This window comes from Somniosus microcephalus, chromosome 21 (genome assembly GCF_052327205.1).
Source record: "Somniosus microcephalus isolate GS21.2 chromosome 21, FLI_Smic_1.0, whole genome shotgun sequence".
NCBI lineage: Eukaryota > Metazoa > Chordata > Chondrichthyes > Squaliformes > Somniosidae > Somniosus > Somniosus microcephalus.
This window is the reverse complement of record NC_141007.1, coordinates 21,033,955-21,051,000: the sequence shown is the minus strand read 5'-3', so window position 1 is coordinate 21,051,000 and position 17,046 is coordinate 21,033,955. Positions and strand designations below refer to the sequence as shown.

Here is a 17,046-nt window from a genome sequence, read left to right as displayed (position 1 = left end):
CCAAACCCGCGGCCTCCACCACCTAGAAGGAATAGGGCAGCAGGTGCATAGGAACACCATTACCTCCAAGTTACCCTCCAAGTTACACACCATCCTGACCCGACTTGGACATATATCGCCGTTCCTTCATGGTTGCTGAGTCACAATCCTGGAACTCCTTACCTAACATCATTGCTGGAGTGTCTTCGCGACACGGACTGCTGCGGTTCAAGGAGGTCTACCACCACCTTCTCAAGGGCAACTGACTCTGAGCCACGGCTAACATGTTGCATCTGACCTGGGAATGCTTAGTGCCGACAGCAAATATGTGAACTTGCACAGTGTTCCATTTAACAACATAAGAAATAGGAGCAGGAATAGGCCATTCAGCCCCTCGAGCCTGTTCCGCCATTCAGTAAGATCATGGCTGAATTTCTACATCATTTCCACTTTCCCACCCTGTCCCCATATCCCTTGATTCCCTTAGTGCCCAAATATCTATCGATCTCAGTCTTGAACATACTCATTGACTGAGCATCCACAGCCCTTTGGGGTAGAGAAATCTAAAGATTTGCAACCCTTTGGGTGAAGAAATTTCTCCTCATCTCAGTCCAAAATGGCCGACCCCTTATCCTGAGACTATGGGGTCGATTTTCCTGCAGGTGTGGGGAATTGTCGGGTTCCCCGAATGTCGGGGTTCCCACACGAATGTAAATGGGTCTGCCAGATTGATGCAATTTTCCCTCAATTGGCCAATTCATTTCCAGCGTGTGGGAACCCTTGCTAATTGGCTATTTCCAGTCAGAAAGCCCCATAGTATGTCATCATTCGTGGTGCTTTTAAAGTCTATAGCAAGCATTGCAACCTCTGCAGGTTTCCATACGAACCACACAGGATCGCAGAGGAGCCTGCAGCAGCTGTGGCCAGTGCCAGACCCCGAGCTGGCAGCAAATTCGACGAGGCTTCACTGCAGGCATTATTGGATGGGGTGAGGGCCCACAGGGAGGTCCTCTTCCCTAGGTCAGGGAGGAAGAGGCCTCTCACTGAGACCAAGGCTGCATGGATGCAGGTGGCAGCAGATGTCAACTCACTGGGAGTCACCAGAAGAACCTGGATACAGTGTCGGAAGCGATTCCATGACCTTCACCGTACAGGAAAAGTAAGTATGAAGTTTCCATCACCCTCAAACTGATCCCCATTGCCTTTCCCCACCAGCACTCAGCTTTAGCACTCTCTTCCTCCAGATCCCACTTCACAGTCACATCCATGCACCCTTACCCATTCTCTCTCTCTCTATGCTCACATTCACATAACTATTCCACCATGCAGCCCTCACACTCCCTCTCACTCTGATGCTTTGAGCACAACATTCAAGAAGCATTTGGATGAGCACTTGAAATGCCATTGCATACAAGGCTATGGACCAAATGCTGGAAAATGGGATTAGATTGGACAGGGATGGATGGGCGGCGCAGACACGATGGGCCGAAGGGCCTCTTTCTGTGCTGTAAAACTCTATGACTCTATGACAACTGACAAAACACAGGGAGGGCCCTTGGTCTTGCAGCCTCACACCATCTTTGTCTCCCTCTAAGTATCTATGCTATGCAATCTCTACACTCACTCCTTCATTCTCACTCAAACTCCACTTGTCTCCCTCATTGCAGGAAAAGAGAGCTCACAACAACAGAGAGCGAGCCAGGACTGGAGGAGGCCCACCCTCAATAGCCCACCTGACCCCCTGGGAGGAAGGAGTGCTGGAAATTGTCGGGGCTGATGTGGCTGCGGAAGCTGGGGAAGGAGAGACAGGGGCAGGCCCGCAAGCTGGTGACAGAAGAGTTTTCCATCTCTCTCATTGACATAGCATGAGTCGCTGTTATGATTCTGAAGCTACATCATTTGAACTTATGAACATCTGCAAAATCCAATGTGCATGTAACCTTGGCATCACATCTCTAACTCTTTCCTTTACTCCCCCACAGGACCATCCGAAGCCCCCGTCCCCAATGCGGAGGAGGAAGAGGCTGAGCAGCCAGATGCCTCAGAGGAAGCTCCCACCTCTGAGGGCACAGCGTCAGCAGAATTCAGCGCACCCAGCACCAGCACAGACACTCACACCTCTGTGGGACCTTCGTGAGATAGAGTAGTGTTGTCACCTGGTGTATCACAGCTCACAGGTGAGCATCAGCAGATGGTGGAGACAGTGACAGCAGTGGAGAGTCCTCGTCGGAGGGCGCAGGATTCTGCCAGCTCAGCTCTGTTGCATGTGGACCCTCTGCCTCTGGGTCCATCCGCAAGAGAAGAGGTGATGGATTTCCATGCACAAATGCAGGAGTCTCTAGCAGGTTTTGTCTCCAGGGTCGCTGCGAGTGTGGAGTGAATGGAGGAGTCCATAGCAAACATGAGCAGAGCCTTTGTGGAGTCATTGGCGCATGAACGCATCACCACAGAAAGGATGGCAACCTCCGCGGAAAGGATGGCTACAGTAGAGGAGAGGATGGCTACGGCCATGGAGGAGCTAAGTCGCCAGAGTATTGAAAACATGGTGAGTGTTCAGAATAGACTGACATCTCTGGAGGAGCGATGGTCAGCTATTGAGCAGAGAAACCAGACCTTCATGGCAGGCCCTCTGAGTAGGACTGCCATTGTAGAAACGGGTCCCCATGGCCCCCCTGATGTGCAGCAAGCTGCTCTCAAGCCACTTGCAGGCACTGAGTGGGACCTGACCCATGAGAGGGAGGTTGGTGGCATACCTCAAGGAAGTGGGGGCTTCTCTCCAAGCGCTCACACTTCCATGCCACTGCACAGCCCTCGGTCCGAGCCCCGCCGGAGTTCACACCCAACAGAGATAGAGGTCTCAACCCCTGCACAGCCACAGGAGCAGCAGACTGCTGGCGAGCCCTCACAGGCTCGCCACCCCAGAGGACGCCCGCCAAAGGTGTCGAGACAGGAGCAGCAGGAAAGTGAGCAAGGGGCCTCCACATCTGCTGAAGCCACAGGGGAACCACTACATAGGAGCACGCGAAAGAGAAAAATAAAGCACCACTAATCACAAGGGTAGTCATTTGGGTGAAATGTTGTGTTTCTTTTAAAAATGCCATCAGTTGGTTATTGTAAATAAAATTTCAGATGACAACTTCTGCAGTTGTGGTGTGAGTCATTTCGCGATTGGGGCTGGAGGTCCTCTAGTGCCAAGAGGGGAAGGAAAAAAAGGCCTCCCATGCTTCTGGTAGGTGCCTCAGTTGAGGAAGTGCTGAGTGAGGGTGGCGAGAGGGGCTTCCCAGGAGCTCACACTGGAGAAGTGTGTGAGGCGCCAACCTTCCACAGCTGTGCCTAAGCCTGGAACAAGTTGCCCCAAGCCTAAAACAACAAGGTCCTGCAACCTACAAATGCTATCTGATTAAATCTCTTCTTTCCTGATTGACCTGCAGATGAAAGTAAGCAAGCCGACATTGTTCACGCCAGGTTTCATCAGCGGGGTTCCCACCAGGCGTGTTTAGCGTGGGAAAAGGCTGAAAATAGCAAGGGCTCCTTAAAATGGCATTAAAGATGCCAATTATTGGTGATTAGGCTCCCGACGTTCAGTCCTGCCAGCTGCGGGCGGGACTGATTCGGGTCGGATTGAAACGCCGGGGTGGGGAATCAGGCAGGGGGGCGGGGGGGTTGCGAGCCCCTATTTTTGCGATTTTCCCCCACACACGCCTGAAACCCCACCTGACAGCTCCAGGAAAATCAACCCCTATGACTCCTAATTCTAGACTCTCCAGCCAGGGGAAACAGCTTCTCAGCATCTACCCTGTCAAACCCACTAAGAATTTTATACGTTTCAATGAGATCACCTCTTATTCTTCTAAACTCCAGAGAATATAGGCCCATTCTACTCAATCTCTCCTCATAGGACAGCCCTCTCATCAATCTAGTGAACCCTTGTTCAATCCCCTCCAAGGCAAGTATATCCTTCCTTAGGTAAGGAGACCAAAACTGTGCACAGTACTCCAGGTATGGTCTCACCAAAGCCCCATATAACTGCACCAAGACTCTTGTACTCCAACCCCCTTGCAATAAAGGCTAACATACCATTTGCCTTCCTCATTGCTTGGTGTACCTGAATGGTAACTTTCTGTGAGTCCTGTACAAGGACCCCTAAATCCCTCTGCATACCAACATTTACTAGTCTCTCACCTTTAAAAAAAAATACTCTGCTTTTCCATTCTTTCTACCAAAGTGGATAATTTCACCCTTCCCCACATTATACTCCATCTGCCACCTTCTTGCCCAATCATTTATATCCCTTTGCAGCCTCTTTGCGACCTCCTCACAGCTTACTTTCCCACCTAGCTTTGTATCATCAGCAAACTTGGATATATTACACTCGGTACCCTCATCTAAGCCATTGATTATAGATTGGAAATAGCTGAGGCCCAAGCACTGGTCCTTGCGGCACTCCACTAGTTACAGCCTGCCATCCCGAAAATGACCCATTTATTCCTACTCTCTGTATTCTGTCCGTTAACCAATCCTTAATCCATGCTAATATATTAACCCAATCCCATGAGCCCTAATCTTGTGTAACAACCTCTTGTGTGTCACCTTATCGAATGCCTTCCGAAAATCCAAAAACACTACATCCACTGGTTCCCCCTTATCTACCCTGCTAGTTACACCCTCAAAAAACTCTCTTTCATAAAACCGTGTTGACTCTCCCTAATCATATTGTGATTTTCCAAGTGCCCTGTTACAACATCCTTAATGATAGATTCTAGTGCTTACAAGCATCACTTCAATAAGAACAAAGTTTACTAAAAGAAAATAATTTGCTTTTACCTCATACCTATCTTAAACATTTTTGGAAATCTAGGCTAAAGTTTCTTTAAAAAGTTAAATTCTTATAGCAAGTAAAAGCAAACTACACAGGGGTACAAAGCAAACTACAGACATCAGCAAATAAAAATTGTTCAGTCTTTGTTTCCATTCAGAGTTACAGTCGGCAAAGTGTAATTCAGCAAGTGGAAATTGGGACAAGTGTTTTGAGAATATCTGCCTCAGAAGACTACCTGAGGAAGACAGAGGTGTTGCTAGATAAAGCTATTGAGACCGGAAGACGTAGAAGAGGCAAGTTCTCACCTAGCCCGGGGGGAATCATTGAGTCTTGATGTAACTTCCATAGACTCAGAGCAAATCCTGACCAGCCGAATCCGTATTAACATTCTAAAAGTATTAGGAAGTAGATCAGTTCGAGTGTCCATAGGAAAGGTTGGGAACTTTTATTTTGTGCTAGCTATAGACACACACCAGCATCTGAGGATGGACAGTGAACAGTTCCCAGGCCTCTGTCAGAGGTGTGCTGACCCAGCTATGAAGATATATGATGCTTCCCTCTGATCTGTCGCCACCCTGCAGGGTTGTGTCTGGTCTCCACTCAGCTTCTCTCCATAACACTGAGATCAGCAACTGAATAGCGCAGAGAATGAAACGGGCCTCCCTGTTACCATGACACTGTAGGCTGATGCTATTTAGCACTGTTCTTTTTTTAGTTAGCACAATGGATTGGAACAGGAGGCAGCTCAAACAAGAATCTGCACCTCACACAATCGACAGTGACTGCTGCCATGTGCTCAGAACGCAAGAGAATCCGCATTGAAGTGATGGAGAGTGTCCAAAGTTTCCCTCCAGCAACTCTGATATAGCAAATGATGGCGGGCTCTACACGTGGCAGGAGGAATGAGAGGGGGGCAGAATGCACTCTTGTGCCCGGTACAGTATGGCTCAAATGTGGGGTGAAGTTTCCTCCATTCCGCCCCACCACTGTGCCTGCGAACAACATCTGGGGAGAGGACCTTGTTTGAAATCTGAATTTTCACTTTTCCTCATGGCTTTTTTGAGTGAGATTGCCAATTGGGCAAATTATGGTCACAATACAGGAAACTTTGGTTTATCCGGAGGTTGTATGTCCGGAAACCTCGATCTAATGGCAGAAATCAGCAGCCGTTTTGTTAGGTTTTTTTCTTCCCCGAGCATTTTTTCTTCCCCTAGCATTTTTAAAAAAAGTCAGGCTGTGGAAAGCGTCTCTGTAGCTTAGCAACAGCTTCAGAGACGCTTCCAAGGTACGGGCCGAGTGTTTACAAGCTGTTGCTAGACAACAGTGTTTGTTGTCAGATACGGAGATGAAAACCTCCGTATCCTTCAACATTAGCGCTGGTCTATCCGGAAGTTTTGATCTAACGGCACCAGCTCGGTCCCGTCGGTGCCGGATATCGCGAAGTTTCCTGTAACGCTCTGGGCCCATCTCCACTGGTTTGAAACTGCCCAAACTTACGTAGGGTCCTGAGAGAGGAGACTTTCAGCCCATCAGTCTGGGCTGAATTCTAAAGATGTTCCAAGATGTAGAGACGTTGGGGTAAATTTTCATCTTCCATTCTCCTGGTGTAGAGCTTTGTGCAATGGGGGCAACACATAGTGGAAATCCAGGCAAAAATTACTATGGTTCTTTTACCTTCCACCAACCAGGCCTCCACAAAAAGAACTTTTAACTTCTAAAATATCCCGTAAAGGCTGTCAAATTCATTATCTATTTACGTCAATGATGGTCTGTATTACAGCCAACAATCAACTGGATCTTGTTAAATGAAAATGCTTCCAAGTATCATCTAGCAGAGGTGTATGAAAATATCAGAGCTTTAATTACTTCCTGCCTGCTGTCTCCTGACAGATTAGAATCAGCACAGAATTATAAATTTAATATGAACACACTTGTACAAATTTTATGGTCTGGTCTGTTGATTAGTTTCCATTGATGGGGTTGTCTTCAGGCCATCTTACGTGATATTTGTATTGTTGAGCTTTAAGTCTGGCTCATTGCAAATTATTTCAGTTCTTCCAATTTAGATATTTTACCAAAGCAAAGAAAGAAAAAAAATATATAGGAGAGTTCGCTCATTAAATTCTGAAAGGGAGAAATATTAACCCTTATTAGCTCTCTTCCCATCTCCCTCATCCAAGGAATGGACAGCACTGGCACTGGATATGAATAGTGCCAACCTAGAGAGCCAGTGAAAGCTGGTTCCTGCAAACCAGGCACTATCATTTTGTTTAATGATTGCTGCGTGTAGTGATTTTTATTTCCTGTGTGGAAAAAGTAACTCCTTTCAGCAGGATTAAAAGCGCAATATAAGATGGAAACTGTTTTACACAGAGGGTTGTGAGGCTGTGGAATGCACTGCCAGAGTGAGTGACTGAGGCTGAGGCAGTGTCAACATTTAAGAACAGGTTAGATAGGTGGTTGTAGGAAAGAGGAACAAAGAGATATGGGGAGAGGGCGGGCATGTGGGATTAGGACCGTTGCTCGTGTGGGCGATAAACGCCAACGTGGGCCAATTGGCCCGAACGGCTTGTTTTCTATGTTGTAATTTCAATGTAACTCTAGAAATTTGTATTGGTGATACCAGCAGATGAAAGCTTTATGCATTCATGTGACGTTCTCCTACTGATTTAAAAGAGAGGTTAAGCCAATTAAATGGACTTAAAACGGACGCTACCATCTCCACTAAAATTGAGGTTGGGGAAGGTCATACGATGCGTTAAAGGTTCATCCGCTACTATTGCCAACTGTAATTTCTACAACTTGCATTTATATAGCGGCTTTAATGAAGACAAGTGTTCCAAGGCGCTTGGCAGGAGCATTAGCAGACAGAAATGGACGGTGGGCCAAAGATGGAGATATTAGGAGGGGTGACGAAAAGCTTGGTCAAAGAGGTGGGTTTTAAGGAGCTTCTGAAAAAAGGAGCGAGGTGTAGAGAGACGGAATGGTTTATGGGTGGGAATTCCAGAGAGTAGACCCTAGACATCTGATGGATGGCCACCACTGGTGGGGGCAGGAAGTCGGATATGCACAAGAGGCCAGAGTTGGAGGAATGCAAAGTACTCGGAGGTTTGTAGGACTGGAGGAGATTAGAGAGATAGGGAGGGGTGAGGCCATAAATGGATTTAAACACAAGGATGAGAATCTTTAATTATGAAGATCCCATGGGTGATCTCAAGTTTATGGAGCGGGGAAGATAGAACACCAGCCAGGAGAACATTGGAATAGTTGAGTCTGGAGGTGGAAAGGCATGGATTAGAGTTTCAGCAGTAGATGGGCTGTGGAGGTTATGTGGTCGGAAGCTCAGCTCAGGGTCAAATACGATGCCGAGGTTGCAAACAGTCTGGTTCGGCCTCAGACAGTGGCCAGGGAGAGGGATGGAGTCGGTGGCTAGGGAACCGAGTTTGTGGCGGGGACCAAAGACAATAGCTTCAGTCTTCCCAATATTTAGTTGGAGGAAATTTCTGCTCATTAGCGGAGTGGCTGTTTAAAAAGATTTTTTTTCTCTCGGTTTGTTGCTCTGCTTAGTGCTCCCACTCTTTTCAAACAGCCACTCCATTCACTGCTCCCGCTCTTTTTTGTGATCTACTGAGATCATTGAAAGGTTTGCGCCACTGCAGCCTGGTCCTCCTGACAACATCCCTGCTTGTGTCCTCCTGTGCAATGTGCAACCAGGCTGTGTTGGTGTCCTGGGGAGGTCACTTCCGCCCTTGGCTCCTCAGCTCCTCAGATCTTGTACAACAGGTATGAGGTACTTGCTGCCTGTATGGATAAGAACAAGGACTGCAGGGAAGATGGGCAAACTGACCACGGCACCGTGGCCATCTAAGTGGGGGGGAGTAAAAAGGAATATGGTAGTGGCAGGCGACAGTATAGTCAGGGGGATAGATACTGTTCTCTGCAGCTGCGACAGGGAGTACCGAAGGCTGTGCTGCCTGCCTGGTGCCGGGGTTAAGGATATCTCCTTGCGGCTGGAGAAAAACTTGGAGTGGGAGGGGGAGAATCCAGTTGTCGTGGTTCATGTAGGAGCCAAAGACATAGGTAGAACTAGGAATGAGGTTCTGCTGAGAGAGTTTGAGGAGCTAGGATCCAACATAAAAAGCAGAATCTCAAAGGTAACAATCTCTGGATTGTTAGCTGAGCGACGCGCAAATTGGCACAGGGGCAAACAAATTAGAGGTTTAAATGCGTGACTCAAAGAGTGGTTCAGGAGGAAGGGGTTTCAGTTCATGGGGTACTGGCATCAGTACTGGGGAAAGATGGAGCTGTTCCGTTGGGACGTGCTCCACTTAAACCGGGCTGGCGAATCGAATAACTAGGGCTATAGACAGAGCTTTAAACTGATGAGGGGGGATGGTGGGTGGATTCAGGAAAGAATAAATTTAAAAGCAGCAAGAGAAATGTCATGGCTCTAGGGCAGAGTAGAGTTTTGAGTAAAAATAAGCAGAGTGGGTCTGGAAGGGACAGAGAGAGTAACAATAGGCTAAGGTGACATGTGGGAAAAATAGAAAAAAGTCAAAAGCGAAAGGCAAAGTGATGGAAGGTGTCATCAACAGTGCTATCAAGCGCCACTTAGTCACCAATAACCTGTTCATTGATGTCCAGTTTGGGTTCTGCCAAGACCACTCGGCTCCCGACCTCATTACAGCCTTGGTCTAAATATGGACAAAGGAGCTGAATTCCAGAGGTGAGGTGAGAGTGACTGCCCTTGATATCAAGGCAACATTTGACCGAGTGTGGCATCAAGGAGCCTTAGTAAAACTGAAGTCAATGGGAATCAGGGGGGAAATGCTCCACTGGCTGGAGTCATACCTAGCACAAAGGAAGATGGTTGTGGTGATTGAAGGTCAATCATCACAGGCCCAGGACATCGCTGCAGGAGTTCCTCAGGGCAGTGTCCTGGGCCCAACCATCTTCAGCTGCTTCATCAATGACCTTCCCTCCATCATAAGGTCAGAAATGGGGATATTCACTGATGACTGCACAGTGTTCAGCACCATTCACAACTCCTCAGATAATGAAGCAGTCCATGCCTGCATGCAACAAGACCTGGATGACGTTCAGGCTTGGGCTGATAATTGGCAGGTAACATTCGCGCCACAGAAGTGCCAGGCAATGATTATCTCCAACAAGTGAGAATCTAACCACTGCCCCTTGACATTCAATGGTATTACCATCGCCAAATCCCCCACTATCAACATTCTGGGGGGTCACCATTGACCAGAAACTTAACTAGCCCAGTCACATAAATACTGTGGCAACAAGAGCAGGTCAGAGGCTAGGTATTCTGCGGGGAGTGTCTCATCTCCTGACTCCCCAAAGCATTTCCACCATCTACAAGGCACAAGTAAAGAGTGTGATGGAATACTCTCCACTTGCCTGGATGAGTGCAGATTCAACAACACTCAAGAAGCTCGACACCATCCAGGACAAAGCAGCCCGTTTGATTAGCACCCCATCCACCACCTTAAACATTCACTCCCTCCACCACCGGCGTACATTGGCTGCAGTGTGTACCATCTACAAGGTGCACTGCAGCAACTCGCCAAGGCTTCTTCGGCAGCACCTCCCAAATCCGTGACCTCTTCCACCTAGAAGGACAAGGGCAGCAGGCGCTTGGGAACACCACCACCTCCAAGTTCCCCTCCAAGTCACACACCATCCTGACTTAGATGTATATCGCCGATCCTTCATTGTTGCAGGGTCAAAATCCTGGAACTCCCTCCCTAACAGCACTGTGGGAGTACCTTCACCACACGGACTGCAGCGGTTCAAGAAGGCGGCTCACCACCATCTTCTCAAGGGCAACTAGGGATGGGCAATAAATGCTGGCCTTGCCAGCGACGCCCAGATCCCATAAGCGAATTAAAAAAAACTGTATCTGAATGTGCGACAAAAGAGATAAATTAATAGCGCAGATAGAAATTAATAGGTTTGATCTGATAGCCATTACAGAGACGTGGTTGCAAAGTGGCCAAGGTTGGGAACTAAATATTACAGGAAACTTAACTTTTAGAAGAGATAGGCAAAATGGAAAAGGAGGAGGGGTAGCCCTGATAATAAAGGATGAGATAAAGACAGTAGAGAGAAAGGATCTTTGCTCCGAAAATCAAGAAGTAGAATCAGTTTGGGTGGAGCTAAGGAACAGCAAGGGGCAGAAAACATGGGTTCGGGTGGATGCAGAGTGATAGAAGATTTGAGGTTAGGATCAGATCAGCCATGATCTTATTGAATGGTGGAGCAGGCTCGAGGGGCCGATTGGCCTACTCCTGCTCCTATTTCTTATGTTCTTAAAACATTGGTGGGAGTTGTTTATAGGCCCCCAAACAGTTGTTGTAATGTAGGGCAGAGTATAAATCAGGAAATTAAAGGAGCATGTAACAAGGGTAATACAGTAATCATGGGGGAGTTTAATCTACAGATAGACTGGGCAAACCAAATTTGCATTAATAGTGTGGAGGATGAATTCATGGAATGTATACAAGATAGTTTTCTAGATCAGTAGGTTGAGGAACCAATTAGGGAACAGGCTATTTTAGATCAAGTATTGTGCAATGAGAAAGAGTTAATTAATAACCTTGTAGTAAAGGTTAATAAACTAAAACTAGAAAATTAAAAGTAATATAAGGGTTAAGTCATGGCAGTAGAGCTCGGACCTGTGTCATGCTCCTCCTGTAACATGTGGGAAATCAGGGACGCTTCCTGTGTCCCTGACGACTATGTGTGCAGGAAGTGTGTCCAGCTGCAGCTCATGTGGGACCGCATGACGGCCCTTGAGCTGCAGATGGACTCACTTTGGAGCATCCACGATTCTGAGAGGGGTGTGGATAGCACACTTAGTGAGTTGGTCACACCGCAGGTTAAGGCCAGCGTAGACAGTACATGGGTGACCAAAAGGCAGAGCAAGGGCAGGAAGGTAGTGCAGAAATCCCCTGGGGTTGTCTCCCTTAGCAACAGGTTCACCGCCTTAGGTACTGTTGTCGGGGGGGGTGACACATCGGGGGAAGGCACCAGCAGCCAGGCTCATGGCACCATGACTGGCTCTGTTGCAAAGAAGGGAGGGAAAAAGAGTGGCAGGGCTATAGTAATAGGGGATTCGATTGTAAGGGGAATAGATAGGGGTTTCTGTGGTCGCGACCGAGACTCCAGGATGGTATGTTGCCTCCCTGGTGCAAGGGTCAAGGATGTCTCGGCGCGGGTGCAGAACATTCTGGAGGGGGAGGGGGAACAGCCAGTTGTCGTGATACATGTTGGTACCAACGACGTAGCTAAAAAAAGGGAAGAGGTCCTACAAGTAGAATTTCGGGAGTTAGGAGCCAAGCTAAAAAGTAGGACCTCGAAGGTAGTAATCTCTGGATTACTACCAGTGCCACGTGCTAGTAGGAGTACAGAGAACAGGATAGTTAGGCTAAATACGTGGCTTGAGCAGTGGTGTAAGAGGGAGGGTTTTAAATTTTTGAGGCATTGGAACCAGTTTTGTGGTAGGTGTGACCTATACAAAAGGGACGGTCTACACCTGTGCAGAGATGGAACTGATGTTCTCGGGGTAATTTTTGATAAAGCAGTTCGGGAGCATTTAAACTAGTATGGCAGGGGGCTAGAAACCTATGTAGTGAAATAGAGGAAAGTGAAAGGCAGACAGAAATAAATGATAAAAGGGTGAGGAACAAAAAACAAAGGGCCAAACTAATTCATAAAAAATGTGAGCATAAAAAAAGCCTGAGGGTTTTATACCTTAATGCGAGAAGCATCAGGAACAAGGTAGATGAATTAGCTGTGGAAATAGAGGTTAATAATTATGACCTAATTGGGATTACGGAAACATGGTTGCAGGGTGAGCAGGGCTGGGAGCTTAACATACAGGGGTATTCAGTATTTAGGAAGGATCGACAAAAAAGAAAGGGAGGAGGGGTAGCATTGCTAGTAAAAGAGGGGATAAATGCAATTGAAAGGAAGGATATTAACTCAGTTAATACAGAATCTATATGGGTGGAGCTAAGAAATAGCGAGGGGCGAAAAACATTAATAGGAGTGGTATATAGGCCTCCAAATAGTAAAATAGAGGTTAGGGAGGGCATCACGAGGGAAATTAGAGAAGCGTGCAATAAGAGCACAGCTGTCATCATAGGTGACTTTAACTTACATATAGATTGGACTAGCCTAATCAGTAAAAATAATGAGGAGGAGGAATTCCTTGAGTGTTTGAGGGATGGTTATCTGGATCAATATGTCGAGGAACCAACTCGGGAACAGGCTATATTGGACTGGGTACTGTGCAATGAGAAGGGACTAATCAGTAATCTTGTTGTACGGGGACCCTTGGGTCAGAGCGATCATAACATGATCGATTTCTCACTCGAAATGGAGAGCGAAGAAATTGACTCAGAGACTAAGGTCCTGAATTTAAACAAGGGGAATTATGATGCCATGAGACGGGAACTGAGTAGGTCTGATTGGACAACGTTCCTGGGAGGACTGGAGGTAGATAAACAATGGCAAACATTTAAAGATAGAATGACAAAATTGCAAAAATTGTTTATACCAATCTGGCATAAAAGGAAATCTAAAAAGGTGACTCAACCGTGGATAACAGGGGAAATTAGAGACAGCATAAAATCCAAAGATAGGGCGTATAAAATAGCCAAAAAAAGCGCCAGAGCGGAAGATTGGGAACAGTTTAAGATAGAGCAAAGGAGGGCAAAGGGCATAATCAAGAGGGGCAAAATAGCTTACGAAAACAAGCTGGCGGAAAATATAAAAACTAACTCCAAAAGCTTTTATAAGTATATCAAAAGGAAAAGACTGGTGAAAACCAAAGTTGGTCCATTGCAGTCAGATACGGGGGAATATATAATGGGAAATAAGGAAATGGCAGATCAACTAAATGCATACTTTGGGTCAGTCTTTACGAAGGAAGACACAAAAAACCTCCCTGGGATATCGGGAAAAATAGGGACATTGGCAAAGGAGGAACTGACGCAAATCAATATCTCTAAGGATATGGTGTTAAGGAAGCTAAAGGGATTGAAGGTGGACAAATCCCCAGGGCCTGATAACATGCATCCTAGGGTACTGAAGGAGGTGGCCCTAGAGATAGCGGATGCACTAAGGATGATTTTTCAGAATTCATTAGACTCGGGAACAGTGCCGATGGATTGGAGGGTAGCTAACGTTACCCCACTATTCAAAAAGGGGGGTAGGGAAAAAGCAGGTAATTACAGACCTGTAAGCCTTACATCAGTTGTGGGCAAAATGCTGGAGTCCATCATTAAGGATGAAATAGCGGAGCACTTAGCAAATGGGGACAGGATAGGACAGAGTCAACATGGATTTACAAAGGGTAAATCGTGCTTGACTAATCTATTGGAATTTTTTGAGGGAGTAACTGGTAGAATAGATGGGGGAGAGCCAGTAGATGTGGTGTACCTGGACTTCCAAAAGGCCTTCGATAAGGTCCCACATAAAAGATTAGCATGGAAAATTGAGGCTCATGGGATAAAGGGGAAAGTTTTGGCGTGGATAGGGAACTGGCTGTCAGATAGAAAACAGAGAGTTGGAATAAACGGCTCATTTTCTGAATGGCAGGCAGTAACAAGTGGGGTACCACAGGGATCTGTCCTGGGCCCCCAGCTGTTCACAATTTACATTAATGACCTGGATCAGGGAGTCGGATGCAGCATTTCCAAATTTGCAGACGACACTAAACTAGGAGGGGGGGTGGGCTCAGAGGAAGAGACCAGGAAGCTCCAGAGCGATTTGGACAGACTGGGCGATTGGGCGGATAAATGGCAGATGCACTATAATGTGGACAAGTGCGAAGTTATCCACCTTGGGTGCAGGAACGGGAGGGCAAATTATTATTTAAATGGCAATAGATTGGGAGAGGGGGAAGTACAGAGAGACCTGGGTGTTCTTGTACACCAGTCACTGAAGGCGAGCATGCAGGTGCAACAGGCGGTCAAGAAGGCAAACGGTATGCTGGCCTTCATAGCAAAAGGGTTAGAATACAGGAACAGGGATACCTTGCTGCAGCTGTACAGGGCACTGGTGAGACCACACCTCGAGTACTGTGTACAGTTTTGGTCGCCTCATCTGAGGAAGGATGTTCTTGCCATGGAGGGGGTGCAGCGGCGATTCACCAGGCTGATACCAGGAATGGCGGGAATGACCTATGAGGAGAGACTATGTAGTTTAGGGATGTACACACTGGAGTTTAGAAGATTGAGAGGGGACCTCATAGAAGTGTATAAAATTCTGACAGGTCTAGACAGACTGGATGCAGAAGGAATGTTTCCCTTGGCGGGTGAGAACAGAACTAGAGGACATAATTTAAGGATAAGGGCTAAACCATTTAGGACAGAGATGAGGGGGAATTTCTTCACTCAGAGAGTGGTGAACCTGTGGAACTCATTGCCACAGAGGGCAGTGTACGCCAGCTCATTAAATATATTTAAGAGGGAATTAGATATATTTCTACGGGCAAAAGGGGTTAAGGGTTACGGAGAGAAGGCGGGGACGGGATACTGAATTAAAGGATCAGCCATGATCTCATCGAATGGCGGAGCAGGCACGAAGGGCCGAATGGCCTACTCCTGCTCCTATCTTCTATGTATCTATGTAAAGGGGCCTTTAGGGAAGAGTGACCATAACATGATAGAATTTTATACTGAGTTTGAAAGTGATTTAGTTAAATCCAAAACTAGGGTCTTAAATCTAAACAAAGCAAACTATGTAGGTATGAGGGGCGAGTTGGCTGACGTAGATTGGGAAACTACATTAAAAGGTATGATGGTAGACAAGCAATGGCTAGCATTTAAAGACTTGGGCCTAGAAATTGGGTATAGCCCCGCATTAGAATTGGCGCAGCGCAAAGTTTATAGCCAGACGCAACTTATCGCCACCTGGCGCGATATTGGGTTGCATCGCCCCTAGAGGTGATTGAGGCGCGAATTCAGGCGTTACATGGGGCTCCTAAGGCGCTAAACTTCCGGCGCAACCCAATATCGGAGCGGACGGGCGCTGCGCAGGTGCTCTCAATTACCGATGACCACGAGACTTCCAGGCGCCGGCCAGCTCTTAAAGGGGTGGGTCAGTCAGCTTCAGCATCCACACTCTGCGCCTTGCAGGCCTCAGAATCGGCGCAGGCCCTTCTCTGGCGCTAAAAACTTGGACCAGGTGGAAAAGGTGAGACAGAGAGCAGAGTGCTTCACCAATGAGGCTCTGGAGCAATTGGTGGCCGCAGTGGAGCGCCAGCGAGATGTTCTCTACCGACGAGCTTGGAGGGATGTATGCCAGAGAGTCAACTCCAGCAGCATGGTGACCAGGAGCCCTGTCCAATACAGAAAGAAATTCAACGACCTCACTCGGGTCGTGAGGGTGAGTGTTGTTTCTGCAAACTTCTGCATCCCTTCATTTGCACCTGACTTTATGGCTACAGGGTGGGCTGTGCCCCATTAGCCATCTGCCAGCAAGCACCCATGGCCCTTTCTGGGCACACACATGCACATTTGACTCAAGGCGTCATGTAAGGGCTCTTGCACCATGGGGGGCATGAGATGATCACTCAGGGCATCATATCACATAACTTCCCCTCCTTTCCCCTGCAGTCCAAGCTGGCGAGGATTGGCAAAGACCAGCTTCGCACCAGTGGAGGACCTCCACAAGTGGTCACTCTCACGGATCTCGAGGAGAGAGTCCACCACATTCTTGGAGGACGTCTGAGTGGTCCTGTAACCACTGCAGATGCCGACCACATTGTCGACAGCGATGGTAAGGTTCTCACCTTTTACAACTGTCTCCTTCCACTTGTTCCCCCCGCCAGCATGCTTTCTCACTGTGGACCCATGTCATAGCCTTGCCGCAATCTGGCATCCCTTGCTGCCCAGCTGTCCTTTTGCTAAAGCCACTCTTCCACCTCCCTGCTTTCAGATGCTGCATCACCAGCTCGGGAGCCGGGCCCTCAAGCTGCCAGTGCCAGTGCCTCCGAAGGCTCAATGAGAAAATTACTGTCCAACAGAAGGTCAGGAACTCTCTCCAGCAACGATCAGAATGGCCAGCCCAAATGGCTGCAGCTTTTATACTAGTGCTGTCCCCTTTAAATAGCGCCCCCCGAGTCCGAGAAGGGCCTGGGAACGCTCCATCCAACTGTCACTAATAGTGCCAGGCGGAAAGGTTGTGGGCGCCACCGAATATCCGGTCCGGGGCGCCAA

General features: G+C 47.6%; 1 protein-coding gene across 6 annotated transcripts in view; it reads right to left on the bottom strand.

Moving 5' to 3' along the window:
• Nucleotides 1–17,046, bottom strand: part of spata20 (spermatogenesis associated 20) — a 475,652-nt gene that overhangs the window by 110,452 nt on the left and 348,154 nt on the right. The window lies entirely within an intron of this gene.